At 40.6% G+C, this 22,394-nt stretch overlaps 66 non-coding genes across 66 annotated transcripts; all 66 read left to right on the plus strand.

The window, feature by feature from the left end:
* The first annotated feature begins 210 nt into the window (after positions 1-210).
* Positions 211-282, plus strand: trnap-cgg (transfer RNA proline (anticodon CGG)). Its single transcript has one exon. It is a non-coding gene; the product is annotated as a tRNA-Pro (tRNA).
* Positions 283-535: 253 nt separating this feature from the next.
* On the plus strand, positions 536-607 carry trnap-cgg (transfer RNA proline (anticodon CGG)). The gene has a single exon. It is a non-coding gene; the product is annotated as a tRNA-Pro (tRNA).
* Positions 608-725: 118 nt separating this feature from the next.
* Positions 726-797, plus strand: trnap-ugg (transfer RNA proline (anticodon UGG)). The gene has a single exon. It is a non-coding gene; the product is annotated as a tRNA-Pro (tRNA).
* Positions 798-1,049: 252 nt separating this feature from the next.
* On the plus strand, positions 1,050-1,121 carry trnap-cgg (transfer RNA proline (anticodon CGG)). The gene has a single exon. It is a non-coding gene; the product is annotated as a tRNA-Pro (tRNA).
* A 252-nt stretch (positions 1,122-1,373) lies between these two features.
* On the plus strand, positions 1,374-1,445 carry trnap-cgg (transfer RNA proline (anticodon CGG)). The gene has a single exon. It is a non-coding gene; the product is annotated as a tRNA-Pro (tRNA).
* Positions 1,446-1,695: 250 nt separating this feature from the next.
* Positions 1,696-1,767, plus strand: trnap-cgg (transfer RNA proline (anticodon CGG)). The gene has a single exon. It is a non-coding gene; the product is annotated as a tRNA-Pro (tRNA).
* A 250-nt stretch (positions 1,768-2,017) lies between these two features.
* On the plus strand, positions 2,018-2,089 carry trnap-cgg (transfer RNA proline (anticodon CGG)). Its single transcript has one exon. It is a non-coding gene; the product is annotated as a tRNA-Pro (tRNA).
* Positions 2,090-2,207: 118 nt separating this feature from the next.
* On the plus strand, positions 2,208-2,279 carry trnap-ugg (transfer RNA proline (anticodon UGG)). The gene has a single exon. It is a non-coding gene; the product is annotated as a tRNA-Pro (tRNA).
* A 250-nt stretch (positions 2,280-2,529) lies between these two features.
* On the plus strand, positions 2,530-2,601 carry trnap-cgg (transfer RNA proline (anticodon CGG)). The gene has a single exon. It is a non-coding gene; the product is annotated as a tRNA-Pro (tRNA).
* Positions 2,602-2,851: 250 nt separating this feature from the next.
* On the plus strand, positions 2,852-2,923 carry trnap-cgg (transfer RNA proline (anticodon CGG)). Its single transcript has one exon. It is a non-coding gene; the product is annotated as a tRNA-Pro (tRNA).
* A 250-nt stretch (positions 2,924-3,173) lies between these two features.
* trnap-cgg (transfer RNA proline (anticodon CGG)) lies at positions 3,174-3,245 on the plus strand. Its single transcript has one exon. It is a non-coding gene; the product is annotated as a tRNA-Pro (tRNA).
* Positions 3,246-3,497: 252 nt separating this feature from the next.
* Positions 3,498-3,569, plus strand: trnap-cgg (transfer RNA proline (anticodon CGG)). Its single transcript has one exon. It is a non-coding gene; the product is annotated as a tRNA-Pro (tRNA).
* A 118-nt stretch (positions 3,570-3,687) lies between these two features.
* trnap-ugg (transfer RNA proline (anticodon UGG)) lies at positions 3,688-3,759 on the plus strand. The gene has a single exon. It is a non-coding gene; the product is annotated as a tRNA-Pro (tRNA).
* Positions 3,760-4,011: 252 nt separating this feature from the next.
* trnap-cgg (transfer RNA proline (anticodon CGG)) lies at positions 4,012-4,083 on the plus strand. The gene has a single exon. It is a non-coding gene; the product is annotated as a tRNA-Pro (tRNA).
* Positions 4,084-4,333: 250 nt separating this feature from the next.
* Positions 4,334-4,405, plus strand: trnap-cgg (transfer RNA proline (anticodon CGG)). Its single transcript has one exon. It is a non-coding gene; the product is annotated as a tRNA-Pro (tRNA).
* Positions 4,406-4,655: 250 nt separating this feature from the next.
* trnap-cgg (transfer RNA proline (anticodon CGG)) lies at positions 4,656-4,727 on the plus strand. The gene has a single exon. It is a non-coding gene; the product is annotated as a tRNA-Pro (tRNA).
* A 252-nt stretch (positions 4,728-4,979) lies between these two features.
* On the plus strand, positions 4,980-5,051 carry trnap-cgg (transfer RNA proline (anticodon CGG)). Its single transcript has one exon. It is a non-coding gene; the product is annotated as a tRNA-Pro (tRNA).
* A 250-nt stretch (positions 5,052-5,301) lies between these two features.
* On the plus strand, positions 5,302-5,373 carry trnap-cgg (transfer RNA proline (anticodon CGG)). The gene has a single exon. It is a non-coding gene; the product is annotated as a tRNA-Pro (tRNA).
* A 252-nt stretch (positions 5,374-5,625) lies between these two features.
* Positions 5,626-5,697, plus strand: trnap-cgg (transfer RNA proline (anticodon CGG)). The gene has a single exon. It is a non-coding gene; the product is annotated as a tRNA-Pro (tRNA).
* A 118-nt stretch (positions 5,698-5,815) lies between these two features.
* trnap-ugg (transfer RNA proline (anticodon UGG)) lies at positions 5,816-5,887 on the plus strand. Its single transcript has one exon. It is a non-coding gene; the product is annotated as a tRNA-Pro (tRNA).
* Positions 5,888-6,139: 252 nt separating this feature from the next.
* trnap-cgg (transfer RNA proline (anticodon CGG)) lies at positions 6,140-6,211 on the plus strand. The gene has a single exon. It is a non-coding gene; the product is annotated as a tRNA-Pro (tRNA).
* A 250-nt stretch (positions 6,212-6,461) lies between these two features.
* Positions 6,462-6,533, plus strand: trnap-cgg (transfer RNA proline (anticodon CGG)). Its single transcript has one exon. It is a non-coding gene; the product is annotated as a tRNA-Pro (tRNA).
* Positions 6,534-6,785: 252 nt separating this feature from the next.
* trnap-cgg (transfer RNA proline (anticodon CGG)) lies at positions 6,786-6,857 on the plus strand. Its single transcript has one exon. It is a non-coding gene; the product is annotated as a tRNA-Pro (tRNA).
* A 766-nt stretch (positions 6,858-7,623) lies between these two features.
* On the plus strand, positions 7,624-7,695 carry trnap-cgg (transfer RNA proline (anticodon CGG)). Its single transcript has one exon. It is a non-coding gene; the product is annotated as a tRNA-Pro (tRNA).
* Positions 7,696-7,945: 250 nt separating this feature from the next.
* trnap-cgg (transfer RNA proline (anticodon CGG)) lies at positions 7,946-8,017 on the plus strand. The gene has a single exon. It is a non-coding gene; the product is annotated as a tRNA-Pro (tRNA).
* Positions 8,018-8,269: 252 nt separating this feature from the next.
* Positions 8,270-8,341, plus strand: trnap-cgg (transfer RNA proline (anticodon CGG)). Its single transcript has one exon. It is a non-coding gene; the product is annotated as a tRNA-Pro (tRNA).
* Positions 8,342-8,594: 253 nt separating this feature from the next.
* On the plus strand, positions 8,595-8,666 carry trnap-cgg (transfer RNA proline (anticodon CGG)). The gene has a single exon. It is a non-coding gene; the product is annotated as a tRNA-Pro (tRNA).
* Positions 8,667-8,784: 118 nt separating this feature from the next.
* On the plus strand, positions 8,785-8,856 carry trnap-ugg (transfer RNA proline (anticodon UGG)). The gene has a single exon. It is a non-coding gene; the product is annotated as a tRNA-Pro (tRNA).
* A 252-nt stretch (positions 8,857-9,108) lies between these two features.
* trnap-cgg (transfer RNA proline (anticodon CGG)) lies at positions 9,109-9,180 on the plus strand. Its single transcript has one exon. It is a non-coding gene; the product is annotated as a tRNA-Pro (tRNA).
* A 252-nt stretch (positions 9,181-9,432) lies between these two features.
* Positions 9,433-9,504, plus strand: trnap-cgg (transfer RNA proline (anticodon CGG)). The gene has a single exon. It is a non-coding gene; the product is annotated as a tRNA-Pro (tRNA).
* A 250-nt stretch (positions 9,505-9,754) lies between these two features.
* On the plus strand, positions 9,755-9,826 carry trnap-cgg (transfer RNA proline (anticodon CGG)). Its single transcript has one exon. It is a non-coding gene; the product is annotated as a tRNA-Pro (tRNA).
* A 250-nt stretch (positions 9,827-10,076) lies between these two features.
* On the plus strand, positions 10,077-10,148 carry trnap-cgg (transfer RNA proline (anticodon CGG)). The gene has a single exon. It is a non-coding gene; the product is annotated as a tRNA-Pro (tRNA).
* Positions 10,149-10,266: 118 nt separating this feature from the next.
* trnap-ugg (transfer RNA proline (anticodon UGG)) lies at positions 10,267-10,338 on the plus strand. Its single transcript has one exon. It is a non-coding gene; the product is annotated as a tRNA-Pro (tRNA).
* Positions 10,339-10,588: 250 nt separating this feature from the next.
* On the plus strand, positions 10,589-10,660 carry trnap-cgg (transfer RNA proline (anticodon CGG)). Its single transcript has one exon. It is a non-coding gene; the product is annotated as a tRNA-Pro (tRNA).
* Positions 10,661-10,910: 250 nt separating this feature from the next.
* Positions 10,911-10,982, plus strand: trnap-cgg (transfer RNA proline (anticodon CGG)). Its single transcript has one exon. It is a non-coding gene; the product is annotated as a tRNA-Pro (tRNA).
* A 252-nt stretch (positions 10,983-11,234) lies between these two features.
* trnap-cgg (transfer RNA proline (anticodon CGG)) lies at positions 11,235-11,306 on the plus strand. Its single transcript has one exon. It is a non-coding gene; the product is annotated as a tRNA-Pro (tRNA).
* Positions 11,307-11,556: 250 nt separating this feature from the next.
* On the plus strand, positions 11,557-11,628 carry trnap-cgg (transfer RNA proline (anticodon CGG)). Its single transcript has one exon. It is a non-coding gene; the product is annotated as a tRNA-Pro (tRNA).
* A 250-nt stretch (positions 11,629-11,878) lies between these two features.
* On the plus strand, positions 11,879-11,950 carry trnap-cgg (transfer RNA proline (anticodon CGG)). The gene has a single exon. It is a non-coding gene; the product is annotated as a tRNA-Pro (tRNA).
* A 118-nt stretch (positions 11,951-12,068) lies between these two features.
* On the plus strand, positions 12,069-12,140 carry trnap-ugg (transfer RNA proline (anticodon UGG)). The gene has a single exon. It is a non-coding gene; the product is annotated as a tRNA-Pro (tRNA).
* A 250-nt stretch (positions 12,141-12,390) lies between these two features.
* trnap-cgg (transfer RNA proline (anticodon CGG)) lies at positions 12,391-12,462 on the plus strand. The gene has a single exon. It is a non-coding gene; the product is annotated as a tRNA-Pro (tRNA).
* A 442-nt stretch (positions 12,463-12,904) lies between these two features.
* Positions 12,905-12,976, plus strand: trnap-cgg (transfer RNA proline (anticodon CGG)). The gene has a single exon. It is a non-coding gene; the product is annotated as a tRNA-Pro (tRNA).
* A 252-nt stretch (positions 12,977-13,228) lies between these two features.
* Positions 13,229-13,300, plus strand: trnap-cgg (transfer RNA proline (anticodon CGG)). The gene has a single exon. It is a non-coding gene; the product is annotated as a tRNA-Pro (tRNA).
* A 250-nt stretch (positions 13,301-13,550) lies between these two features.
* trnap-cgg (transfer RNA proline (anticodon CGG)) lies at positions 13,551-13,622 on the plus strand. The gene has a single exon. It is a non-coding gene; the product is annotated as a tRNA-Pro (tRNA).
* Positions 13,623-13,872: 250 nt separating this feature from the next.
* trnap-cgg (transfer RNA proline (anticodon CGG)) lies at positions 13,873-13,944 on the plus strand. The gene has a single exon. It is a non-coding gene; the product is annotated as a tRNA-Pro (tRNA).
* Positions 13,945-14,710: 766 nt separating this feature from the next.
* Positions 14,711-14,782, plus strand: trnap-cgg (transfer RNA proline (anticodon CGG)). The gene has a single exon. It is a non-coding gene; the product is annotated as a tRNA-Pro (tRNA).
* A 250-nt stretch (positions 14,783-15,032) lies between these two features.
* Positions 15,033-15,104, plus strand: trnap-cgg (transfer RNA proline (anticodon CGG)). Its single transcript has one exon. It is a non-coding gene; the product is annotated as a tRNA-Pro (tRNA).
* A 250-nt stretch (positions 15,105-15,354) lies between these two features.
* Positions 15,355-15,426, plus strand: trnap-cgg (transfer RNA proline (anticodon CGG)). Its single transcript has one exon. It is a non-coding gene; the product is annotated as a tRNA-Pro (tRNA).
* A 118-nt stretch (positions 15,427-15,544) lies between these two features.
* On the plus strand, positions 15,545-15,616 carry trnap-ugg (transfer RNA proline (anticodon UGG)). The gene has a single exon. It is a non-coding gene; the product is annotated as a tRNA-Pro (tRNA).
* Positions 15,617-15,868: 252 nt separating this feature from the next.
* Positions 15,869-15,940, plus strand: trnap-cgg (transfer RNA proline (anticodon CGG)). Its single transcript has one exon. It is a non-coding gene; the product is annotated as a tRNA-Pro (tRNA).
* A 250-nt stretch (positions 15,941-16,190) lies between these two features.
* trnap-cgg (transfer RNA proline (anticodon CGG)) lies at positions 16,191-16,262 on the plus strand. The gene has a single exon. It is a non-coding gene; the product is annotated as a tRNA-Pro (tRNA).
* A 250-nt stretch (positions 16,263-16,512) lies between these two features.
* Positions 16,513-16,584, plus strand: trnap-cgg (transfer RNA proline (anticodon CGG)). Its single transcript has one exon. It is a non-coding gene; the product is annotated as a tRNA-Pro (tRNA).
* A 766-nt stretch (positions 16,585-17,350) lies between these two features.
* Positions 17,351-17,422, plus strand: trnap-cgg (transfer RNA proline (anticodon CGG)). The gene has a single exon. It is a non-coding gene; the product is annotated as a tRNA-Pro (tRNA).
* Positions 17,423-17,672: 250 nt separating this feature from the next.
* On the plus strand, positions 17,673-17,744 carry trnap-cgg (transfer RNA proline (anticodon CGG)). The gene has a single exon. It is a non-coding gene; the product is annotated as a tRNA-Pro (tRNA).
* A 252-nt stretch (positions 17,745-17,996) lies between these two features.
* On the plus strand, positions 17,997-18,068 carry trnap-cgg (transfer RNA proline (anticodon CGG)). The gene has a single exon. It is a non-coding gene; the product is annotated as a tRNA-Pro (tRNA).
* Positions 18,069-18,321: 253 nt separating this feature from the next.
* On the plus strand, positions 18,322-18,393 carry trnap-cgg (transfer RNA proline (anticodon CGG)). Its single transcript has one exon. It is a non-coding gene; the product is annotated as a tRNA-Pro (tRNA).
* A 118-nt stretch (positions 18,394-18,511) lies between these two features.
* On the plus strand, positions 18,512-18,583 carry trnap-ugg (transfer RNA proline (anticodon UGG)). Its single transcript has one exon. It is a non-coding gene; the product is annotated as a tRNA-Pro (tRNA).
* Positions 18,584-18,835: 252 nt separating this feature from the next.
* On the plus strand, positions 18,836-18,907 carry trnap-cgg (transfer RNA proline (anticodon CGG)). Its single transcript has one exon. It is a non-coding gene; the product is annotated as a tRNA-Pro (tRNA).
* A 252-nt stretch (positions 18,908-19,159) lies between these two features.
* Positions 19,160-19,231, plus strand: trnap-cgg (transfer RNA proline (anticodon CGG)). Its single transcript has one exon. It is a non-coding gene; the product is annotated as a tRNA-Pro (tRNA).
* A 250-nt stretch (positions 19,232-19,481) lies between these two features.
* trnap-cgg (transfer RNA proline (anticodon CGG)) lies at positions 19,482-19,553 on the plus strand. Its single transcript has one exon. It is a non-coding gene; the product is annotated as a tRNA-Pro (tRNA).
* Positions 19,554-19,803: 250 nt separating this feature from the next.
* Positions 19,804-19,875, plus strand: trnap-cgg (transfer RNA proline (anticodon CGG)). Its single transcript has one exon. It is a non-coding gene; the product is annotated as a tRNA-Pro (tRNA).
* Positions 19,876-20,125: 250 nt separating this feature from the next.
* trnap-cgg (transfer RNA proline (anticodon CGG)) lies at positions 20,126-20,197 on the plus strand. Its single transcript has one exon. It is a non-coding gene; the product is annotated as a tRNA-Pro (tRNA).
* A 118-nt stretch (positions 20,198-20,315) lies between these two features.
* Positions 20,316-20,387, plus strand: trnap-ugg (transfer RNA proline (anticodon UGG)). The gene has a single exon. It is a non-coding gene; the product is annotated as a tRNA-Pro (tRNA).
* Positions 20,388-20,639: 252 nt separating this feature from the next.
* On the plus strand, positions 20,640-20,711 carry trnap-cgg (transfer RNA proline (anticodon CGG)). The gene has a single exon. It is a non-coding gene; the product is annotated as a tRNA-Pro (tRNA).
* Positions 20,712-20,961: 250 nt separating this feature from the next.
* On the plus strand, positions 20,962-21,033 carry trnap-cgg (transfer RNA proline (anticodon CGG)). Its single transcript has one exon. It is a non-coding gene; the product is annotated as a tRNA-Pro (tRNA).
* A 250-nt stretch (positions 21,034-21,283) lies between these two features.
* Positions 21,284-21,355, plus strand: trnap-cgg (transfer RNA proline (anticodon CGG)). The gene has a single exon. It is a non-coding gene; the product is annotated as a tRNA-Pro (tRNA).
* A 766-nt stretch (positions 21,356-22,121) lies between these two features.
* Positions 22,122-22,193, plus strand: trnap-cgg (transfer RNA proline (anticodon CGG)). The gene has a single exon. It is a non-coding gene; the product is annotated as a tRNA-Pro (tRNA).
* The last annotated feature ends 201 nt before the right edge of the window (positions 22,194-22,394 follow it).

Genomic DNA, 22,394 nt, shown 5'->3' on the forward strand with positions numbered 1-22,394 from the left:
GATAAATATGCGATTGTTAACAAAATTCTAATTACCCAATATAGTCAATCTATGTCCATATGAGTATTGAAACTGTGTTTAAAAAAGAACCAAGCCCAGTAAGACAAAACAGGCAATTTGCCGACAAAGTCAAGAGCTACGCTGCATTCATTGTCGTGCCCAGTTATATGGGATCTTGTCACGTTGAAATAGATTTTTTAACCATTTGCTGGCTCGTTGGTCTAGGGGTATGATTCTCGCTTCGGGTGCGAGAGGTCCCGGGTTCAAATCCCGGACGAGCCCAAAAGAACTTATTTGATGATGGCAAAGTCTGTTATTATTGGAGATAATTATGCGATTGTTAACAAAATTCTAATTACCCAATATAGTCAATTTATGTCCATATGAGTATTGAAACTGTGTTTAAAAAAACAACCAAGCCCAGTAAGACAAAACAGGCAATTTGCCGACAAAGTCAAGAGCTACGCTGCATTCATTGTCGTGCCCAGTTATATGGGATCTTGTCACGTTGACATAGATTTTTTAACCATTTGCTGGCTCGTTGGTCTAGGGGTATGATTCTCGCTTCGGGTGCGAGAGGTCCCGGGTTCAAATCCCGGACGAGCCCTGAAGTACTTATTTGATGATGGCAAAGGCTTTTACAATCAAGAGCTACGCACCTTAAATTCTCTTGCCGACAAATATGGGATCTTCTCACGTTGACATTGATTATTAACCCATTTGTTGGCTCGTTGGTCTAGGGGTATGATTCTCGCTTTGGGTGCGAGAGGTCCCGGGTTCAAATCCCGGACGAGCCCAAAAGAACTTATTTGATGATGGCAAAGTCTGTTATTATTGGAGATAAATATGCGATTGTTAACAAAATTCTAATTACCCAATATAGTCAATCTATGTCCATATGAGTATTGAAACTGTGTTTAAAAAACAACCAAGCCCAGTAAGACAAAACAGGCAATTTGCCGACAAAGTCAAGAGCTACGCTGCATTCATTGTCGTGCCCAGTTATATGGGATCTTGTCACGTTGACATAGATTTTTTAACCATTTGCTGGCTCGTTGGTCTAGGGGTATGATTCTCGCTTCGGGTGCGAGAGGTCCCGGGTTCAAATCCCGGACGAGCCCAAAAGAACTTATTCAATGATGGCAAAGTCTGTTATTGTTGGAGATAAATATGCGATTGTTAACAAAATTCTAATTACCCAATATAGTCAATCTATGTCCATATGAGTATTGAAACTGTGTTTAAAAAAGAACCAAGCCCAGTAAGACAAAACAGGCAATTTGCCGACAAAGTCGAGAGCTACGCTGCCTAAATTCTCTTGCCGAGTTATATGGGATCTTCTCACGTTGACGTAGATTATTAAGCCATTTGATGGCTCGTTGGTCTAGGGGTATGATTCTCGCTTCGGGTGCGAGAGGTCCCGGGTTCAAATCCCGGACGAGCCCAATCAAACTTATTTGATGATGGCATAGTCTGTTACTAACGGATATAAATATGTGATTAACAAAATTGTAACAACCGAAATTAGTCAATCTATGTCCATATAAATATTGAAACTGTGTTTGAAAAATAAACCAAACCCAGTAGGACAAAAAAGGCAATTTGCTGACAAAGTCAAGAGCTACACTACTTAAATTCTCTTGCCGAGTTATATGGGATCTTCTCACGTTGACGTAGATTATTAACCCATTTGTTGGCTCGTTGGTCTAGGGGTATGATTCTCGCTTCGGGTGCGAGAGGTCCCGGGTTCAAATCCCGGACGAGCCCAAAAGAACTTATTTGATGATGGCAAAGTCTGTTATTATTGGAGATAATTATGCGATTGTTAACAAAATTCTAATTACCCAATATAGTCAATTTATGTCCATATGAGTATTGAAACTGTTTAAAAAACAACCAAGCCCAGTAAGACAAAACAGGCAATTTGCCGACAAAGTCAAGAGCTACGCTGCATTCATTGTCTTGCCCAATTATATGGGATCTTGTCACGTTGACATAGATTTTTTAACCATTTGCTGGCTCGTTGGTCTAGGGGTATGATTCTCGCTTCGGGTGCGAGAGGTCCCGGGTTCAAATCCCGGACGAGCCCTGAAGTACTTATTTGATGATGGCAAAGGCTTTTACAATCAAGAGCTACGCACCTTAAATTCTCTTGCCGACAAATATGGGATCTTCTCACGTTGACATTGATTATTAACCCATTTGTTGGCTCGTTGGTCTAGGGGTATGATTCTCGCTTTGGGTGCGAGAGGTCCCGGGTTCAAATCCCGGACGAGCCCAATCAAACTTATTTGATGATGGCATAGTCTGTTACTAACGGATATAAATATGTGATTAACAAAATTGTAACAACCGAAATTAGTCAATCTATGTCCATATAAATATTGAAACTGTGTTTGAAAAATAAACCAAACCCAGTAGGACAAAAAAGGCAATTTGCTGACAAAGTCAAGAGCTACACTACTTAAATTCTCTTGCCGAGTTATATGGGATCTTCTCACGTTGACGTAGATTATTAACCCATTTGTTGGCTCGTTGGTCTAGGGGTATGATTCTCGCTTCGGGTGCGAGAGGTCCCGGGTTCAAATCCCGGACGAGCCCAAAAGAACTTATTTGATGATGGCAAAGTCTGTTATTATTGGAGATAATTATGCGATTGTTAACAAAATTCTAATTACCCAATATAGTCAATTTATGTCCATATGAGTATTGAAACTGTTTAAAAAACAACCAAGCCCAGTAAGACAAAACAGGCAATTTGCCGACAAAGTCGAGAGCTACGCTGCCTAAATTCTCTTGCCGAGTTATATGGGATCTTCTCACGTTGACGTAGATTATTAAGCCATTTGATGGCTCGTTGGTCTAGGGGTATGATTCTCGCTTCGGGTGCGAGAGGTCCCGGGTTCAAATCCCGGACGAGCCCAATCAAACTTATTTGATGATGGCATAGTCTGTTACTAACGGATATAAATATGTGATTAACAAAATTGTAACAACCGAAATTAGTCAATCTATGTCCATATAAATATTGAAACTGTGTTTGAAAAATAAACCAAACCCAGTAGGACAAAAAAGGCAATTTGCTGACAAAGTCAAGAGCTACACTACTTAAATTCTCTTGCCGAGTTATATGGGATCTTCTCACGTTGACGTAGATTATTAACCCATTTGTTGGCTCGTTGGTCTAGGGGTATGATTCTCGCTTCGGGTGCGAGAGGTCCCGGGTTCAAATCCCGGACGAGCCCAAAAGAACTTATTTGATGATGGCAAAGTCTGTTATTATTGGAGATAAATATGCGATTGTTAACAAAATTCTAATTACCCAATATAGTCAATCTATGTCCATATGAGTATTGAAACTGTGTTTAAAAAAGAACCAAGCCCAGTAAGACAAAACAGGCAATTTGCCGACAAAGTCAAGAGCTACGCTGCATTCATTGTCGTGCCCAGTTATATGGGATCTTGTCACGTTGACATAGATTTTTTAACCATTTTCTGGCTCGTTGGTCTAGGGGTATGATTCTCGCTTCGGGTGCGAGAGGTCCCGGGTTCAAATCCCGGACGAGCCCTGAAGTACTTATTTGATGATGGCAAAGGCTTTTACAATCAAGAGCTACGCACCTTAAATTCTCTTGCCGACAAATATGGGATCTTCTCACGTTGACATTGATTATTAACCCATTTGTTGGCTCGTTGGTCTAGGGGTATGATTCTCGCTTTGGGTGCGAGAGGTCCCGGGTTCAAATCCCGGACGAGCCCAAAAGAACTTATTTGATGATGGCAAAGTCTGTTATTATTGGAGATAAATATGCGATTGTTAACAAAATTCTAATTACCCAATATAGTCAATCTATGTCCATATGAGTATTGAAACTGTGTTTAAAAAACAACCAAGCCCAGTAAGACAAAACAGGCAATTTGCCGACAAAGTCGAGAGCTACGCTGCCTAAATTCTCTTGCCGAGTTATATGGGATCTTCTCACGTTGACGTAGATTATTAAGCCATTTGATGGCTCGTTGGTCTAGGGGTATGATTCTCGCTTCGGGTGCGAGAGGTCCCGGGTTCAAATCCCGGACGAGCCCAATCAAACTTATTTGATGATGGCATAGTCTGTTACTAACGGATATAAATATGTGATTAACAAAATTGTAACAACCGAAATTAGTCAATCTATGTCCATATAAATATTGAAACTGTGTTTGAAAAATAAACCAAACCCAGTAGGACAAAAAAGGCAATTTGCTGACAAAGTCAAGAGCTACACTACTTAAATTCTCTTGCCGAGTTATATGGGATCTTCTCACGTTGACGTAGATTATTAACCCATTTGTTGGCTCGTTGGTCTAGGGGTATGATTCTCGCTTCGGGTGCGAGAGGTCCCGGGTTCAAATCCCGGACGAGCCCAAAAGAACTTATTTGATGATGGCAAAGTCTGTTATTATTGGAGATAATTATGCGATTGTTAACAAAATTCTAATTACCCAATATAGTCAATTTATGTCCATATGAGTATTGAAACTGTTTAAAAAACAACCAAGCCCAGTAAGACAAAACAGGCAATTTGCCGACAAAGTCAAGAGCTACGCTGCATTCATTGTCTTGCCCAATTATATGGGATCTTGTCACGTTGACATAGATTTTTTAACCATTTGCTGGCTCGTTGGTCTAGGGGTATGATTCTCGCTTCGGGTGCGAGAGTTCCCGGGTTCAAATCCCGGATGAGCCCAAAAGAACTTATTCAATGATGGCAAAGTCTGTTATTGTTGGAGATAAATATGCGATTGTTAACAAAATTCTAATTACCCAATATAGTCAATTTATGTCCATATGAGTATTGAAACTGTGTTTAAAAAAGAACCAAGCCCAGTAAGACAAAACAGGCAATTTGCCGACAAAGTCGAGAGCTACGCTGCCTAAATTCTCTTGCCGAGTTATATGGGATCTTCTCACGTTGACGTAGATTATTAAGACATTTGATGGCTCGTTGGTCTAGGGGTATGATTCTCGCTTCGGGTGCGAGAGGTCCCGGGTTCAAATCCCGGACGAGCCCAATCAAACTTATTTGATGATGGCATAGTCTGTTACTAACGGATATAAATATGTGATTAACAAAATTGTAACAACTGAAATTAGTCAATCTATGTCCATATAAATATTGAAACTGTGTTTGAAAAATAAACCAAACCCAGTAGGACAAAAAAGGCAATTTGCTGACAAAGTCAAGAGCTACACTACTTAAATTCTCTTGCCGAGTTATATGGGATCTTCTCACGTTGACGTAGATTATTAACCCATTTGTTGGCTCGTTGGTCTAGGGGTATGATTCTCGCTTCGGGTGCGAGAGGTCCCGGGTTCAAATCCCGGACGAGCCCAAAAGAACTTATTTGATGATGGCAAAGTCTGTTATTATTGGAGATAAATATGCGATTGTTAACAAAATTCTAATTACCCAATATAGTCAATCTATGTCCATATGAGTATTGAAACTGTGTTTAAAAAAGAACCAAGCCCAGTAAGACAAAACAGGCAATTTGCCGACAAAGTCAAGAGCTACGCTGCATTCATTGTCGTGCCCAGTTATATGGGATCTTGTCACGTTGACATAGATTTTTTAACCATTTTCTGGCTCGTTGGTCTAGGGGTATGATTCTCGCTTCGGGTGCGAGAGGTCCCGGGTTCAAATCCCGGACGAGCCCTGAAGTACTTATTTGATGATGGCAAAGGCTTTTACAATCAAGAGCTACGCACCTTAAATTCTCTTGCCGACAAATATGGGATCTTCTCACGTTGACATTGATTATTAACCCATTTGTTGGCTCGTTGGTCTAGGGGTATGATTCTCGCTTTGGGTGCGAGAGGTCCCGGGTTCAAATCCCGGACGAGCCCAAAAGAACTTATTTGATGATGGCAAAGTCTGTTATTATTGGAGATAAATATGCGATTGTTAACAAAATTCTAATTACCCAATATAGTCAATCTATGTCCATATGAGTATTGAAACTGTGTTTAAAAAACAACCAAGCCCAGTAAGACAAAACAGGCAATTTGCCGACAAAGTCGAGAGCTACGCTGCCTAAATTCTCTTGCCGAGTTATATGGGATCTTCTCACGTTGACGTAGATTATTAAGCCATTTGATGGCTCGTTGGTCTAGGGGTATGATTCTCGCTTCGGGTGCGAGAGGTCCCGGGTTCAAATCCCGGACGAGCCCAATCAAACTTATTTGATGATGGCATAGTCTGTTACTAACGGATATAAATATGTGATTAACAAAATTGTAACAACCGAAATTAGTCAATCTATGTCCATATAAATATTGAAACTGTGTTTGAAAAAAAAACCAAACCCAGTAGGACAAAAAAGGCAATTTGCTGACAAAGTCAAGAGCTACACTACTTAAATTCTCTTGCCGAGTTATATGGGATCTTCTCACGTTGACGTAGATTATTAACCCATTTGTTGGCTCGTTGGTCTAGGGGTATGATTCTCGCTTCGGGTGCGAGAGGTCCCGGGTTCAAATCCCGGACGAGCCCAAAAGAACTTATTTGATGATGGCAAAGTCTGTTATTATTGGAGATAAATATGCGATTGTTAACAAAATTCTAATTACCCAATATAGTCAATCTATGTCCATATGAGTATTGAAACTGTGTTTAAAAAACAACCAAGCCCAGTAAGACAAAACAGGCAATTTGCCGACAAAGTCGAGAGCTACGCTGCCTAAATTCTCTTGCCGAGTTATATGGGATCTTCTCACGTTGACGTAGATTATTAAGCCATTTGATGGCTCGTTGGTCTAGGGGTATGATTCTCGCTTCGGGTGCGAGAGGTCCCGGGTTCAAATCCCGGACGAGCCCTGAAGTACTTATTTGATGATGGCAAAGGCTTTTACAATCAAGAGCTACGCACCTTAAATTCTCTTGCCGACAAATATGGGATCTTCTCACGTTGACATTGATTATTAACCCATTTGTTGGCTCGTTGGTCTAGGGGTATGATTCTCGCTTTGGGTGCGAGAGGTCCTGGGTTCAAATCCCGGACGAGCCCAAAAGAACTTATTTGATGATGGCAAAGTCTGTTATTATTGGAGATAAATATGCGATTGTTAACAAAATTCTAATTACCCAATATAGTCAATCTATGTCCATATGAGTATTGAAACTGTGTTTAAAAAACAACCAAGCCCAGTAAGACAAAACAGGCAATTTGCCGACAAAGTCAAGAGCTACGCTGCATTCATTGTCGTGCCCAGTTATATGGGATCTTGTCACGTTGACATTGATTATTAACCCATTTGTTGGCTCGTTGGTCTAGGGGTATGATTCTCGCTTTGGGTGCGAGAGGTCCTGGGTTCAAATCCCGGATGAGCCCAAAAGAACTTATTCAATGATGGCAAAGTCTGTTATTGTTGGAGATAAATATGTGATTGTTAACAAAATTCTAATTACCCAATATAGTCAATTTATGTCCATATGAGTATTGAAACTGTGTTTAAAAAAGAACCAAGCCCAGTAAGACAAAACAGGCAATTTGCCGACAAAGTCGAGAGCTACGCTGCCTAAATTCTCTTGCCGAGTTATATGGGATCTTCTCACGTTGACGTAGATTATTAAGCCATTTGATGGCTCGTTGGTCTAGGGGTATGATTCTCGCTTCGGGTGCGAGAGGTCCCGGGTTCAAATCCCGGACGAGCCCAATCAAACTTATTTGATGATGGCATAGTCTGTTACTAACGGATATAAATATGTGATTAACAAAATTGTAACAACCGAAATTAGTCAATCTATGTCCATATAAATATTGAAACTGTGTTTGAAAAATAAACCAAACCCAGTAGGACAAAAAAGGCAATTTGCTGACAAAGTCAAGAGCTACACTACTTAAATTCTCTTGCCGAGTTATATGGGATCTTCTCACGTTGACGTAGATTATTAACCCATTTGTTGGCTCGTTGGTCTAGGGGTATGATTCTCGCTTCGGGTGCGAGAGGTCCCGGGTTCAAATCCCGGACGAGCCCAAAAGAACTTATTTGATGATGGCAAAGTCTGTTATTATTGGAGATAAATATGCGATTGTTAACAAAATTCTAATTACCCAATATAGTCAATCTATGTCCATATGAGTATTGAAACTGTGTTTAAAAAAGAACCAAGCCCAGTAAGACAAAACAGGCAATTTGCCGACAAAGTCAAGAGCTACGCTGCATTCATTGTCGTGCCCAGTTATATGGGATCTTGTCACGTTGAAATAGATTTTTTAACCATTTGCTGGCTCGTTGGTCTAGGGGTATGATTCTCGCTTCGGGTGCGAGAGGTCCCGGGTTCAAATCCCGGACGAGCCCAAAAGAACTTATTTGATGATGGCAAAGTCTGTTATTATTGGAGATAATTATGCGATTGTTAACAAAATTCTAATTACCCAATATAGTCAATTTATGTCCATATGAGTATTGAAACTGTGTTTAAAAAAACAACCAAGCCCAGTAAGACAAAACAGGCAATTTGCCGACAAAGTCAAGAGCTACGCTGCATTCATTGTCGTGCCCAGTTATATGGGATCTTGTCACGTTGACATAGATTTTTTAACCATTTGCTGGCTCGTTGGTCTAGGGGTATGATTCTCGCTTCGGGTGCGAGAGGTCCCGGGTTCAAATCCCGGACGAGCCCTGAAGTACTTATTTGATGATGGCAAAGGCTTTTACAATCAAGAGCTACGCACCTTAAATTCTCTTGCCGACAAATATGGGATCTTCTCACGTTGACATTGATTATTAACCCATTTGTTGGCTCGTTGGTCTAGGGGTATGATTCTCGCTTTGGGTGCGAGAGGTCCCGGGTTCAAATCCCGGACGAGCCCAAAAGAACTTATTTGATGATGGCAAAGTCTGTTATTATTGGAGATAAATATGCGATTGTTAACAAAATTCTAATTACCCAATATAGTCAATCTATGTCCATATGAGTATTGAAACTGTGTTTAAAAAACAACCAAGCCCAGTAAGACAAAACAGGCAATTTGCCGACAAAGTCAAGAGCTACGCTGCATTCATTGTCGTGCCCAGTTATATGGGATCTTGTCACGTTGACATAGATTTTTTAACCATTTGCTGGCTCGTTGGTCTAGGGGTATGATTCTCGCTTCGGGTGCGAGAGGTCCCGGGTTCAAATCCCGGACGAGCCCAAAAGAACTTATTCAATGATGGCAAAGTCTGTTATTGTTGGAGATAAATATGCGATTGTTAACAAAATTCTAATTACCCAATATAGTCAATCTATGTCCATATGAGTATTGAAACTGTGTTTAAAAAAGAACCAAGCCCAGTAAGACAAAACAGGCAATTTGCCGACAAAGTCGAGAGCTACGCTGCCTAAATTCTCTTGCCGAGTTATATGGGATCTTCTCACGTTGACGTAGATTATTAAGCCATTTGATGGCTCGTTGGTCTAGGGGTATGATTCTCGCTTCGGGTGCGAGAGGTCCCGGGTTCAAATCCCGGACGAGCCCAATCAAACTTATTTGATGATGGCATAGTCTGTTACTAACGGATATAAATATGTGATTAACAAAATTGTAACAACCGAAATTAGTCAATCTATGTCCATATAAATATTGAAACTGTGTTTGAAAAATAAACCAAACCCAGTAGGACAAAAAAGGCAATTTGCTGACAAAGTCAAGAGCTACACTACTTAAATTCTCTTGCCGAGTTATATGGGATCTTCTCACGTTGACGTAGATTATTAACCCATTTGTTGGCTCGTTGGTCTAGGGGTATGATTCTCGCTTCGGGTGCGAGAGGTCCCGGGTTCAAATCCCGGACGAGCCCAAAAGAACTTATTTGATGATGGCAAAGTCTGTTATTATTGGAGATAATTATGCGATTGTTAACAAAATTCTAATTACCCAATATAGTCAATTTATGTCCATATGAGTATTGAAACTGTTTAAAAAACAACCAAGCCCAGTAAGACAAAACAGGCAATTTGCCGACAAAGTCAAGAGCTACGCTGCATTCATTGTCTTGCCCAATTATATGGGATCTTGTCACGTTGACATAGATTTTTTAACCATTTGCTGGCTCGTTGGTCTAGGGGTATGATTCTCGCTTCGGGTGCGAGAGGTCCCGGGTTCAAATCCCGGACGAGCCCTGAAGTACTTATTTGATGATGGCAAAGGCTTTTACAATCAAGAGCTACGCACCTTAAATTCTCTTGCCGACAAATATGGGATCTTCTCACGTTGACATTGATTATTAACCCATTTGTTGGCTCGTTGGTCTAGGGGTATGATTCTCGCTTTGGGTGCGAGAGGTCCCGGGTTCAAATCCCGGACGAGCCCAATCAAACTTATTTGATGATGGCATAGTCTGTTACTAACGGATATAAATATGTGATTAACAAAATTGTAACAACCGAAATTAGTCAATCTATGTCCATATAAATATTGAAACTGTGTTTGAAAAATAAACCAAACCCAGTAGGACAAAAAAGGCAATTTGCTGACAAAGTCAAGAGCTACACTACTTAAATTCTCTTGCCGAGTTATATGGGATCTTCTCACGTTGACGTAGATTATTAACCCATTTGTTGGCTCGTTGGTCTAGGGGTATGATTCTCGCTTCGGGTGCGAGAGGTCCCGGGTTCAAATCCCGGACGAGCCCAAAAGAACTTATTTGATGATGGCAAAGTCTGTTATTATTGGAGATAATTATGCGATTGTTAACAAAATTCTAATTACCCAATATAGTCAATTTATGTCCATATGAGTATTGAAACTGTTTAAAAAACAACCAAGCCCAGTAAGACAAAACAGGCAATTTGCCGACAAAGTCAAGAGCTACGCTGCATTCATTGTCTTGCCCAATTATATGGGATCTTGTCACGTTGACATAGATTTTTTAACCATTTGCTGGCTCGTTGGTCTAGGGGTATAATTCTCGCTTCGGGTGCGAGAGGTCCCGGGTTCAAATCCCGGATGAGCCCAAAAGAACTTATTCAATGATGGCAAAGTCTGTTATTGTTGGAGATAAATATGCGATTGTTAACAAAATTCTAATTACCCAATATAGTCAATTTATGTCCATATGAGTATTGAAACTGTGTTTAAAAAAGAACCAAGCCCAGTAAGACAAAACAGGCAATTTGCCGACAAAGTCGAGAGCTACGCTGCCTAAATTCTCTTGCCGAGTTATATGGGATCTTCTCACGTTGACGTAGATTATTAAGCCATTTGATGGCTCGTTGGTCTAGGGGTATGATTCTCGCTTCGGGTGCGAGAGGTCCCGGGTTCAAATCCCGGACGAGCCCAATCAAACTTATTTGATGATGGCATAGTCTGTTACTAACGGATATAAATATGTGATTAACAAAATTGTAACAACCGAAATTAGTCAATCTATGTCCATATAAATATTGAAACTGTGTTTGAAAAATAAACCAAACCCAGTAGGACAAAAAAGGCAATTTGCTGACAAAGTCAAGAGCTACACTACTTAAATTCTCTTGCCGAGTTATATGGGATCTTCTCACGTTGACGTAGATTATTAACCCATTTGTTGGCTCGTTGGTCTAGGGGTATGATTCTCGCTTCGGGTGCGAGAGGTCCCGGGTTCAAATCCCGGACGAGCCCAAAAGAACTTATTTGATGACGGCAAAGTCTGTTATTATTGGAGATAATTATGCGATTGTTAACAAAATTCTAATTACCCAATATAGTCAATTTATGTCCATATGAGTATTGAAACTGTTTAAAAAACAACCAAGCCCAGTAAGACAAAACAGGCAATTTGCCGACAAAGTCAAGAGCTACGCTGCATTCATTGTCTTGCCCAATTATATGGGATCTTGTCACGTTGACATAGATTTTTTAACCATTTGCTGGCTCGTTGGTCTAGGGGTATGATTCTCGCTTCGGGTGCGAGAGGTCCCGGGTTCAAATCCCGGACGAGCCCTGAAGTACTTATTTGATGATGGCAAAGGCTTTTACAATCAAGAGCTACGCACCTTAAATTCTCTTGCCGACAAATATGGGATCTTCTCACGTTGACATTGATTATTAACCCATTTGTTGGCTCGTTGGTCTAGGGGTATGATTCTCGCTTTGGGTGCGAGAGGTCCCGGGTTCAAATCCCGGACGAGCCCAAAAGAACTTATTTGATGATGGCAAAGTCTGTTATTATTGGAGATAATCATGCGATTGTTAACAAAATTCTAATTACCCAATATAGTCAATTTATGTCCATATGAGTATTGAAACTGTTTAAAAAACAACCAAGCCCAGTAAGACAAAACAGGCAATTTGCCGACAAAGTCAAGAGCTACGCTGCATTCATTGTCTTGCCCAATTATATGGGATCTTGTCACGTTGACATAGATTTTTTAACCATTTGCTGGCTCGTTGGTCTAGGGGTATGATTCTCGCTTCGGGTGCGAGAGGTCCCGGGTTCAAATCCCGGACGAGCCCTGAAGTACTTATTTGATGATGGCAAAGGCTTTTACAATCAAGAGCTACGCACCTTAAATTCTCTTGCCGACAAATATGGGATCTTCTCACGTTGACATTGATTATTAACCCATTTGTTGGCTCGTTGGTCTAGGGGTATGATTCTCGCTTTGGGTGCGAGAGGTACCGGGTTCAAATCCCGGACGAGCCCAAAAGAACTTATTTGATGATGGCAAAGTCTGTTATTATTGGAGATAAATATGCGATTGTTAACAAAATTCTAATTACCCAATATAGTTAATCTATGTCCATATGAGTATTGAAACTGTGTTTAAAAAACAACCAAGCCCAGTAAGACAAAAAAGGCAATTTGCCGACAAAGTCAAGAGCTACGCTGCATTCATTGTCGTGCCCAGTTATATGGGATCTTGTCACGTTGACATAGATTTTTTAACCATTTGCTGGCTCGTTGGTCTAGGGGTATGATTCTCGCTTCGGGTGCGAGAGGTCCCGGGTTCAAATCCCGGATGAGCCCAAAAGAACTTATTCAATGATGGCAAAGTCTGTTATTGTTGGAGATAAATATGCGATTGTTAACAAAATTCTAATTACCCAATATAGTCAATTTATGTCCATATGAGTATTGAAACTGTGTTTAAAAAAGAACCAAGCCCAGTAAGACAAAACAGGCAATTTGCCGACAAAGTCGACAGCTACGCTGCCTAAATTCTCTTGCCGAGTTATATGGGATCTTCTCACGTTGACGTAGATTATTAAGCCATTTGATGGCTCGTTGGTCTAGGGGTATGATTCTCGCTTCGGGTGCGAGAGGTCCCGGGTTCAAATCCCGGACGAGCCCAATCAAACTTATTTGATGATGGCATAGTCTGTTACTAACGGATATAAATATGTGATTAACAAAATTGTAACAACCGAAATTAGTCAATCTATGTCCATATAAATATTGAAACTGTGTTTGAAAAATAAACCAAACCCAGTAGGACAAAAAAGGCAATTTGCTGACAAAGTCAAGAGCTACACTACTTAAATTCTCTTGCCGAGTTATATGGGATCTTCTCACGTTGACGTAGATTATTAACCCATTTGTTGGCTCGTTGGTCTAGGGGTATGATTCTCGCTTCGGGTGCGAGAGGTCCCGGGTTCAAATCCCGGACGAGCCCAAAAGAACTTATTTGATGATGGCAAAGTCTGTTATTATTGGAGATAATTATGCGATTGTTAACAAAATTCTAATTACCCAATATAGTCAATTTATGTCCATATGAGTATTGAAACTGTTTAAAAAACAACCAAGCCCAGTAAGACAAAACAGGCAATTTGCCGACAAAGTCAAGAGCTACGCTGCATTCATTGTCTTGCCCAATTATATGGGATCTTGTCACGTTGACATAGATTTTTTAACCATTTGCTGGCTCGTTGGTCTAGGGGTATGATTCTCGCTTCGGGTGCGAGAGGTCCCGGGTTCAAATCCCGGACGAGCCCTGAAGTACTTATTTGATGATGGCAAAGGCTTTTACAATCAAGAGCTACGCACCTTAAATTCTCTTGCCGACAAATATGGGATCTTCTCACGTTGACATTGATTATTAACCCATTTGTTGGCTCGTTGGTCTAGGGGTATGATTCTCGCTTTGGGTGCGAGAGGTCCTGGGTTCAAATCCCGGACGAGCCCAAAAGAACTTATTTGATGATGGCAAAGTCTGTTATTATTGGAGATAAATATGCGATTGTTAACAAAATTCTAATTACCCAATATAGTCAATCTATGTCCATATGAGTATTGAAACTGTGTTTAAAAAACAACCAAGCCCAGTAAGACAAAACAGGCAATTTGCCGACAAAGTCAAGAGCTACGCTGCATTCATTGTCGTGCCCAGTTATATGGGATCTTGTCACGTTGACATTGATTATTAACCCATTTGTTGGCTCGTTGGTCTAGGGGTATAATTCTCGCTTTGGGTGCGAGAGGTCCTGGGTTCAAATCCCGGATGAGCCCAAAAGAACTTATTCAATGATGGCAAAGTCTGTTATTGTTGGAGATAAATATGTGATTGTTAACAAAATTCTAATTACCCAATATAGTCAATTTATGTCCATATGAGTATTGAAACTGTGTTTAAAAAAGAACCAAGCCCAGTAAGACAAAACAGGCAATTTGCCGACAAAGTCGAGAGCTACGCTGCCTAAATTCTCTTGCCGAGTTATATGGGATCTTCTCACGTTGACGTAGATTATTAAGCCATTTGATGGCTCGTTGGTCTAGGGGTATGATTCTCGCTTCGGGTGCGAGAGGTCCCGGGTTCAAATCCCGGACGAGCCCAATCAAACTTATTTGATGATGGCATAGTCTGTTACTAACGGATATAAATATGTGATTAACAAAATTGTAACAACCGAAATTAGTCAATCTATGTCCATATAAATATTGAAACTGTGTTTGAAAAATAAACCAAACCCAGTAGGACAAAAAAGGCAATTTGCTGACAAAGTCAAGAGCTACACTACTTAAATTCTCTTGCCGAGTTATATGGGATCTTCTCACGTTGACGTAGATTATTAACCCATTTGTTGGCTCGTTGGTCTAGGGGTATGATTCTCGCTTCGGGTGCGAGAGGTCCCGGGTTCAAATCCCGGACGAGCCCAAAAGAACTTATTTGATGATGGCAAAGTCTGTTATTATTGGAGATAATTATGCGATTGTTAACAAAATTCTAATTACCCAATATAGTCAATTTATGTCCATATGAGTATTGAAACTGTTTAAAAAACAACCAAGCCCAGTAAGACAAAACAGGCAATTTGCCGACAAAGTCAAGAGCTACGCTGCATTCATTGTCGTGCCCAGTTATATGGGATCTTGTCACGTTGACATAGATTTTTTAACCATTTTCTGGCTCGTTGGTCTAGGGGTATGATTCTCGCTTCGGGTGCGAGAGGTCCCGGGTTCAAATCCCGGACGAGCCCTGAAGTACTTATTTGATGATGGCAAAGGCTTTTACAATCAAGAGCTACGCACCTTAAATTCTCTTGCCGACAAATATGGGATCTTCTCACGTTGACATTGATTATTAACCCATTTGTTGGCTCGTTGGTCTAGGGGTATGATTCTCGCTTTGGGTGCGAGAGGTCCCGGGTTCAAATCCCGGACGAGCCCAAAAGAACTTATTTGATGATGGCAAAGTCTGTTATTATTGGAGATAAATATGCGATTGTTAACAAAATTCTAATTACCCAATATAGTCAATCTATGTCCATATGAGTATTGAAACTGTGTTTAAAAAACAACCAAGCCCAGTAAGACAAAACAGGCAATTTGCCGACAAAGTCGAGAGCTACGCTGCCTAAATTCTCTTGCCGAGTTATATGGGATCTTCTCACGTTGACGTAGATTATTAAGCCATTTGATGGCTCGTTGGTCTAGGGGTATGATTCTCGCTTCGGGTGCGAGAGGTCCCGGGTTCAAATCCCGGACGAGCCCAATCAAACTTATTTGATGATGGCATAGTCTGTTACTAACGGATATAAATATGTGATTAACAAAATTGTAACAACCGAAATTAGTCAATCTATGTCCATATAAATATTGAAACTGTGTTTGAAAAAAAAACCAAACCCAGTAGGACAAAAAAGGCAATTTGCTGACAAAGTCAAGAGCTACACTACTTAAATTCTCTTGCCGAGTTATATGGGATCTTCTCATGTTGACGTAGATTATTAACCCATTTGTTGGCTCGTTGGTCTAGGGGTATGATTCTCGCTTCGGGTGCGAGAGGTCCCGGGTTCAAATCCCGGACGAGCCCAAAAGAACTTATTTGATGATGGCAAAGTCTGTTATTATTGGAGATAATTATGCGATTGTTAACAAAATTCTAATTACCCAATATAGTCAATTTATGTCCATATGAGTATTGAAACTGTTTAAAAAACAACCAAGCCCAGTAAGACAAAACAGGCAATTTGCCGACAAAGTCAAGAGCTACGCTGCATTCATTGTCTTGCCCAATTATATGGGATCTTGTCACGTTGACATAGATTTTTTAACCATTTGCTGGCTCGTTGGTCTAGGGGTATGATTCTCGCTTCGGGTGCGAGAGGTCCCGGGTTCAAATCCCGGACGAGCCCTGAAGTACTTATTTGATGATGGCAAAGGCTTTTACAATCAAGAGCTACGCACCTTAAATTCTCTTGCCGACAAATATGGGATCTTCTCACGTTGACATTGATTATTAACCCATTTGTTGGCTCGTTGGTCTAGGGGTATGATTCTCGCTTTGGGTGCGAGAGGTCCTGGGTTCAAATCCCGGACGAGCCCAAAAGAACTTATTTGATGATGGCAAAGTCTGTTATTATTGGAGATAAATATGCGATTGTTAACAAAATTCTAATTACCCAATATAGTCAATCTATGTCCATATGAGTATTGAAACTGTGTTTAAAAAACAACCAAGCCCAGTAAGACAAAACAGGCAATTTGCCGACAAAGTCAAGAGCTACGCTGCATTCATTGTCGTGCCCAGTTATATGGGATCTTGTCACGTTGACATTGATTATTAACCCATTTGTTGGCTCGTTGGTCTAGGGGTATAATTCTCGCTTTGGGTGCGAGAGGTCCTGGGTTCAAATCCCGGATGAGCCCAAAAGAACTTATTCAATGATGGCAAAGTCTGTTATTGTTGGAGATAAATATGTGATTGTTAACAAAATTCTAATTACCCAATATAGTCAATTTATGTCCATATGAGTATTGAAACTGTGTTTAAAAAAGAACCAAGCCCAGTAAGACAAAACAGGCAATTTGCCGACAAAGTCGAGAGCTACGCTGCCTAAATTCTCTTGCCGAGTTATATGGGATCTTCTCACGTTGACGTAGATTATTAAGCCATTTGATGGCTCGTTGGTCTAGGGGTATGATTCTCGCTTCGGGTGCGAGAGGTCCCGGGTTCAAATCCCGGACGAGCCCAATCAAACTTATTTGATGATGGCATAGTCTGTTACTAACGGATATAAATATGTGATTAACAAAATTGTAACAACCGAAATTAGTCAATCTATGTCCATATAAATATTGAAACTGTGTTTGAAAAATAAACCAAACCCAGTAGGACAAAAAAGGCAATTTGCTGACAAAGTCAAGAGCTACACTACTTAAATTCTCTTGCCGAGTTATATGGGATCTTCTCACGTTGACGTAGATTATTAACCCATTTGTTGGCTCGTTGGTCTAGGGGTATGATTCTCGCTTCGGGTGCGAGAGGTCCCGGGTTCAAATCCCGGACGAGCCCAAAAGAACTTATTTGATGATGGCAAAGTCTGTTATTATTGGAGATAAATATGCGATTGTTAACAAAATTCTAATTACCCAATATAGTCAATCTATGTCCATATGAGTATTGAAACTGTGTTTAAAAAAGAACCAAGCCCAGTAAGACAAAACAGGCAATTTGCCGACAAAGTCAAGAGCTACGCTGCATTCATTGTCGTGCCCAGTTATATGGGATCTTGTCACGTTGAAATAGATTTTTTAACCATTTGCTGGCTCGTTGGTCTAGGGGTATGATTCTCGCTTCGGGTGCGAGAGGTCCCGGGTTCAAATCCCGGACGAGCCCAAAAGAACTTATTTGATGATGGCAAAGTCTGTTATTATTGGAGATAATTATGCGATTGTTAACAAAATTCTAATTACCCAATATAGTCAATTTATGTCCATATGAGTATTGAAACTGTGTTTAAAAAAACAACCAAGCCCAGTAAGACAAAACAGGCAATTTGCCGACAAAGTCAAGAGCTACGCTGCATTCATTGTCGTGCCCAGTTATATGGGATCTTGTCACGTTGACATAGATTTTTTAACCATTTGCTGGCTCGTTGGTCTAGGGGTATGATTCTCGCTTCGGGTGCGAGAGGTCCCGGGTTCAAATCCCGGACGAGCCCTGAAGTACTTATTTGATGATGGCAAAGGCTTTTACAATCAAGAGCTACGCACCTTAAATTCTCTTGCCGACAAATATGGGATCTTCTCACGTTGACATTGATTATTAACCCATTTGTTGGCTCGTTGGTCTAGGGGTATGATTCTCGCTTTGGGTGCGAGAGGTCCCGGGTTCAAATCCCGGACGAGCCCAAAAGAACTTATTTGATGATGGCAAAGTCTGTTATTATTGGAGATAAATATGCGATTGTTAACAAAATTCTAATTACCCAATATAGTCAATCTATGTCCATATGAGTATTGAAACTGTGTTTAAAAAACAACCAAGCCCAGTAAGACAAAACAGGCAATTTGCCGACAAAGTCAAGAGCTACGCTGCATTCATTGTCGTGCCCAGTTATATGGGATCTTGTCACGTTGACATAGATTTTTTAACCATTTGCTGGCTCGTTGGTCTAGGGGTATGATTCTCGCTTCGGGTGCGAGAGGTCCCGGGTTCAAATCCCGGACGAGCCCAAAAGAACTTATTCAATGATGGCAAAGTCTGTTATTGTTGGAGATAAATATGCGATTGTTAACAAAATTCTAATTACCCAATATAGTCAATCTATGTCCATATGAGTATTGAAACTGTGTTTAAAAAAGAACCAAGCCCAGTAAGACAAAACAGGCAATTTGCCGACAAAGTCGAGAGCTACGCTGCCTAAATTCTCTTGCCGAGTTATATGGGATCTTCTCACGTTGACGTAGATTATTAAGCCATTTGATGGCTCGTTGGTCTAGGGGTATGATTCTCGCTTCGGGTGCGAGAGGTCCCGGGTTCAAATCCCGGACGAGCCCAATCAAACTTATTTGATGATGGCATAGTCTGTTACTAACGGATATAAATATGTGATTAACAAAATTGTAACAACCGAAATTAGTCAATCTATGTCCATATAAATATTGAAACTGTGTTTGAAAAATAAACCAAACCCAGTAGGACAAAAAAGGCAATTTGCTGACAAAGTCAAGAGCTACACTACTTAAATTCTCTTGCCGAGTTATATGGGATCTTCTCACGTTGACGTAGATTATTAACCCATTTGTTGGCTCGTTGGTCTAGGGGTATGATTCTCGCTTCGGGTGCGAGAGGTCCCGGGTTCAAATCCCGGACGAGCCCAAAAGAACTTATTTGATGATGGCAAAGTCTGTTATTATTGGAGATAATTATGCGATTGTTAACAAAATTCTAATTACCCAATATAGTCAATTTATGTCCATATGAGTATTGAAACTGTTTAAAAAACAACCAAGCCCAGTAAGACAAAACAGGCAATTTGCCGACAAAGTCAAGAGTTACGCTGCATTCATTGTCTTGCCCAATTATATGGGATCTTGTCACGTTGACATAGATTTTTTAACCATTTGCTGGCTCGTTGGTCTAGGGGTATGATTCTCGCTTCGGGTGCGAGAGGTCCCGGGTTCAAATCCCGGACGAGCCCAAAAGAACTTATTTGATGATGGCAAAGTCTGTTATTATTGGAGATAATTATGCGATTGTTAACAAAATTCTAATTACCCAATATAGTCAATTTATGTCCATATGAGTATTGAAACTGTTTAAAAAACAACCAAGCCCAGTAAGACAAAACAGGCAATTTGCCGACAAAGTCAAGAGCTACGCTGCATTCATTGTCGTGCCCAGTTATATGGGATCTTGTCACGTTGACATAGATTTTTTAACCATTTTCTGGCTCGTTGGTCTAGGGGTATGATTCTCGCTTCGGGTGCGAGAGGTCCCGGGTTCAAATCCCGGACGAGCCCTGAAGTACTTATTTGATGATGGCAAAGGCTTTTACAATCAAGAGCTACGCACCTTAAATTCTCTTGCCGACAAATATGGGATCTTCTCACGTTGACATTGATTATTAACCCATTTGTTGGCTCGTTGGTCTAGGGGTATGATTCTCGCTTTGGGTGCGAGAGGTCCCGGGTTCAAATCCCGGACGAGCCCAAAAGAACTTATTTGATGATGGCAAAGTCTGTTATTATTGGAGATAAATATGCGATTGTTAACAAAATTCTAATTACCCAATATAGTCAATCTATGTCCATATGAGTATTGAAACTGTGTTTAAAAAACAACCAAGCCCAGTAAGACAAAACAGGCAATTTGCCGACAAAGTCGAGAGCTACGCTGCCTAAATTCTCTTGCCGAGTTATATGGGATCTTCTCACGTTGACGTAGATTATTAAGCCATTTGATGGCTCGTTGGTCTAGGGGTATGATTCTCGCTTCGGGTGCGAGAGGTCCCGGGTTCAAATCCCGGACGAGCCCAATCAAACTTATTTGATGATGGCATAGTCTGTTACTAACGGATATAAATATGTGATTAACAAAATTGTAACAACCGAAATTAGTCAATCTATGTCCATATAAATATTGAAACTGTGTTTGAAAAAAAAACCAAACCCAGTAGGACAAAAAAGGCAATTTGCTGACAAAGTCAAGAGCTACACTACTTAAATTCTCTTGCCGAGTTATATGGGATCTTCTCATGTTGACGTAGATTATTAACCCATTTGTTGGCTCGTTGGTCTAGGGGTATGATTCTCGCTTCGGGTGCGAGAGGTCCCGGGTTCAAATCCCGGACGAGCCCAAAAGAACTTATTTGATGATGGCAAAGTCTGTTATTATTGGAGATAATTATGCGATTGTTAACAAAATTCTAATTACCCAATATAGTCAATTTATGTCCATATGAGTATTGAAACTGTTTAAAAAACAACCAAGCCCAGTAAGACAAAACAGGCAATTTGCCGACAAAGTCAAGAGCTACGCTGCATTCATTGTCTTGCCCAATTATATGGGATCTTGTCACGTTGACATAGATTTTTTAACCATTTGCTGGCTCGTTGGTCTAGGGGTATGATTCTCGCTTCGGGTGCGAGAGGTCCCGGGTTCAAATCCCGGACGAGCCCTGAAGTACTTATTTGATGATGGCAAAGGCTTTTACAATCAAGAGCTACGCACCTTAAATTCTCTTGCCGACAAATATGGGATCTTCTCACGTTGACATTGATTATTAACCCATTTGTTGGCTCGTTGGTCTAGGGGTATGATTCTCGCTTTGGGTGCGAGAGGTCCTGGGTTCAAATCCCGGACGAGCCCAAAAGAACTTATTTGATGATGGCAAAGTCTGTTATTATTGGAGATAAATATGCGATTGTTAACAAAATTCTAATTACCCAATATAGTCAATCTATGTCCATATGAGTATTGAAACTGTGTTTAAAAAACAACCAAGCCCAGTAAGACAAAACAGGCAATTTGCCGACAAAGTCAAGAGCTACGCTGCATTCATTGTCGTGCCCAGTTATATGGGATCTTGTCACGTTGACATTGATTATTAACCCATTTGTTGGCTCGTTGGTCTAGGGGTATAATTCTCGCTTTGGGTGCGAGAGGTCCTGGGTTCAAATCCCGGATGAGCCCAAAAGAACTTATTCAATGATGGCAAAGTCTGTTATTGTTGGAGATAAATATGTGATTGTTAACAAAATTCTAATTACCCAATATAGTCAATTTATGTCCATATGAGTATTGAAACTGTGTTTAAAAAAGAACCAAGCCCAGTAAGACAAAACAGGCAATTTGCCGACAAAGTCGAGAGCTACGCTGCCTAAATTCTCTTGCCGAGTTATATGGGATCTTCTCACGTTGACGTAGATTATTAAGCCATTTGATGGCTCGTTGGTCTAGGGGTATGATTCTCGCTTCGGGTGCGAGAGGTCCCGGGTTCAAATCCCGGACGAGCCCAATCAAACTTATTTGATGATGGCATAGTCTGTTACTAACGGATATAAATATGTGATTAACAAAATTGTAACAACCGAAATTAGTCAATCTATGTCCATATAAATATTGAAACTGTGTTTGAAAAATAAACCAAACCCAGTAGGACAAAAAAGGCAATTTGCTGACAAAGTCAAGAGCTACACTACTTAAATTCTCTTGCCG

The sequence above is a fragment of the Pungitius pungitius genome, chromosome 2 (assembly GCF_949316345.1).
Source record: "Pungitius pungitius chromosome 2, fPunPun2.1, whole genome shotgun sequence".
NCBI classification, from domain to species: domain Eukaryota; kingdom Metazoa; phylum Chordata; class Actinopteri; order Perciformes; family Gasterosteidae; genus Pungitius; species Pungitius pungitius.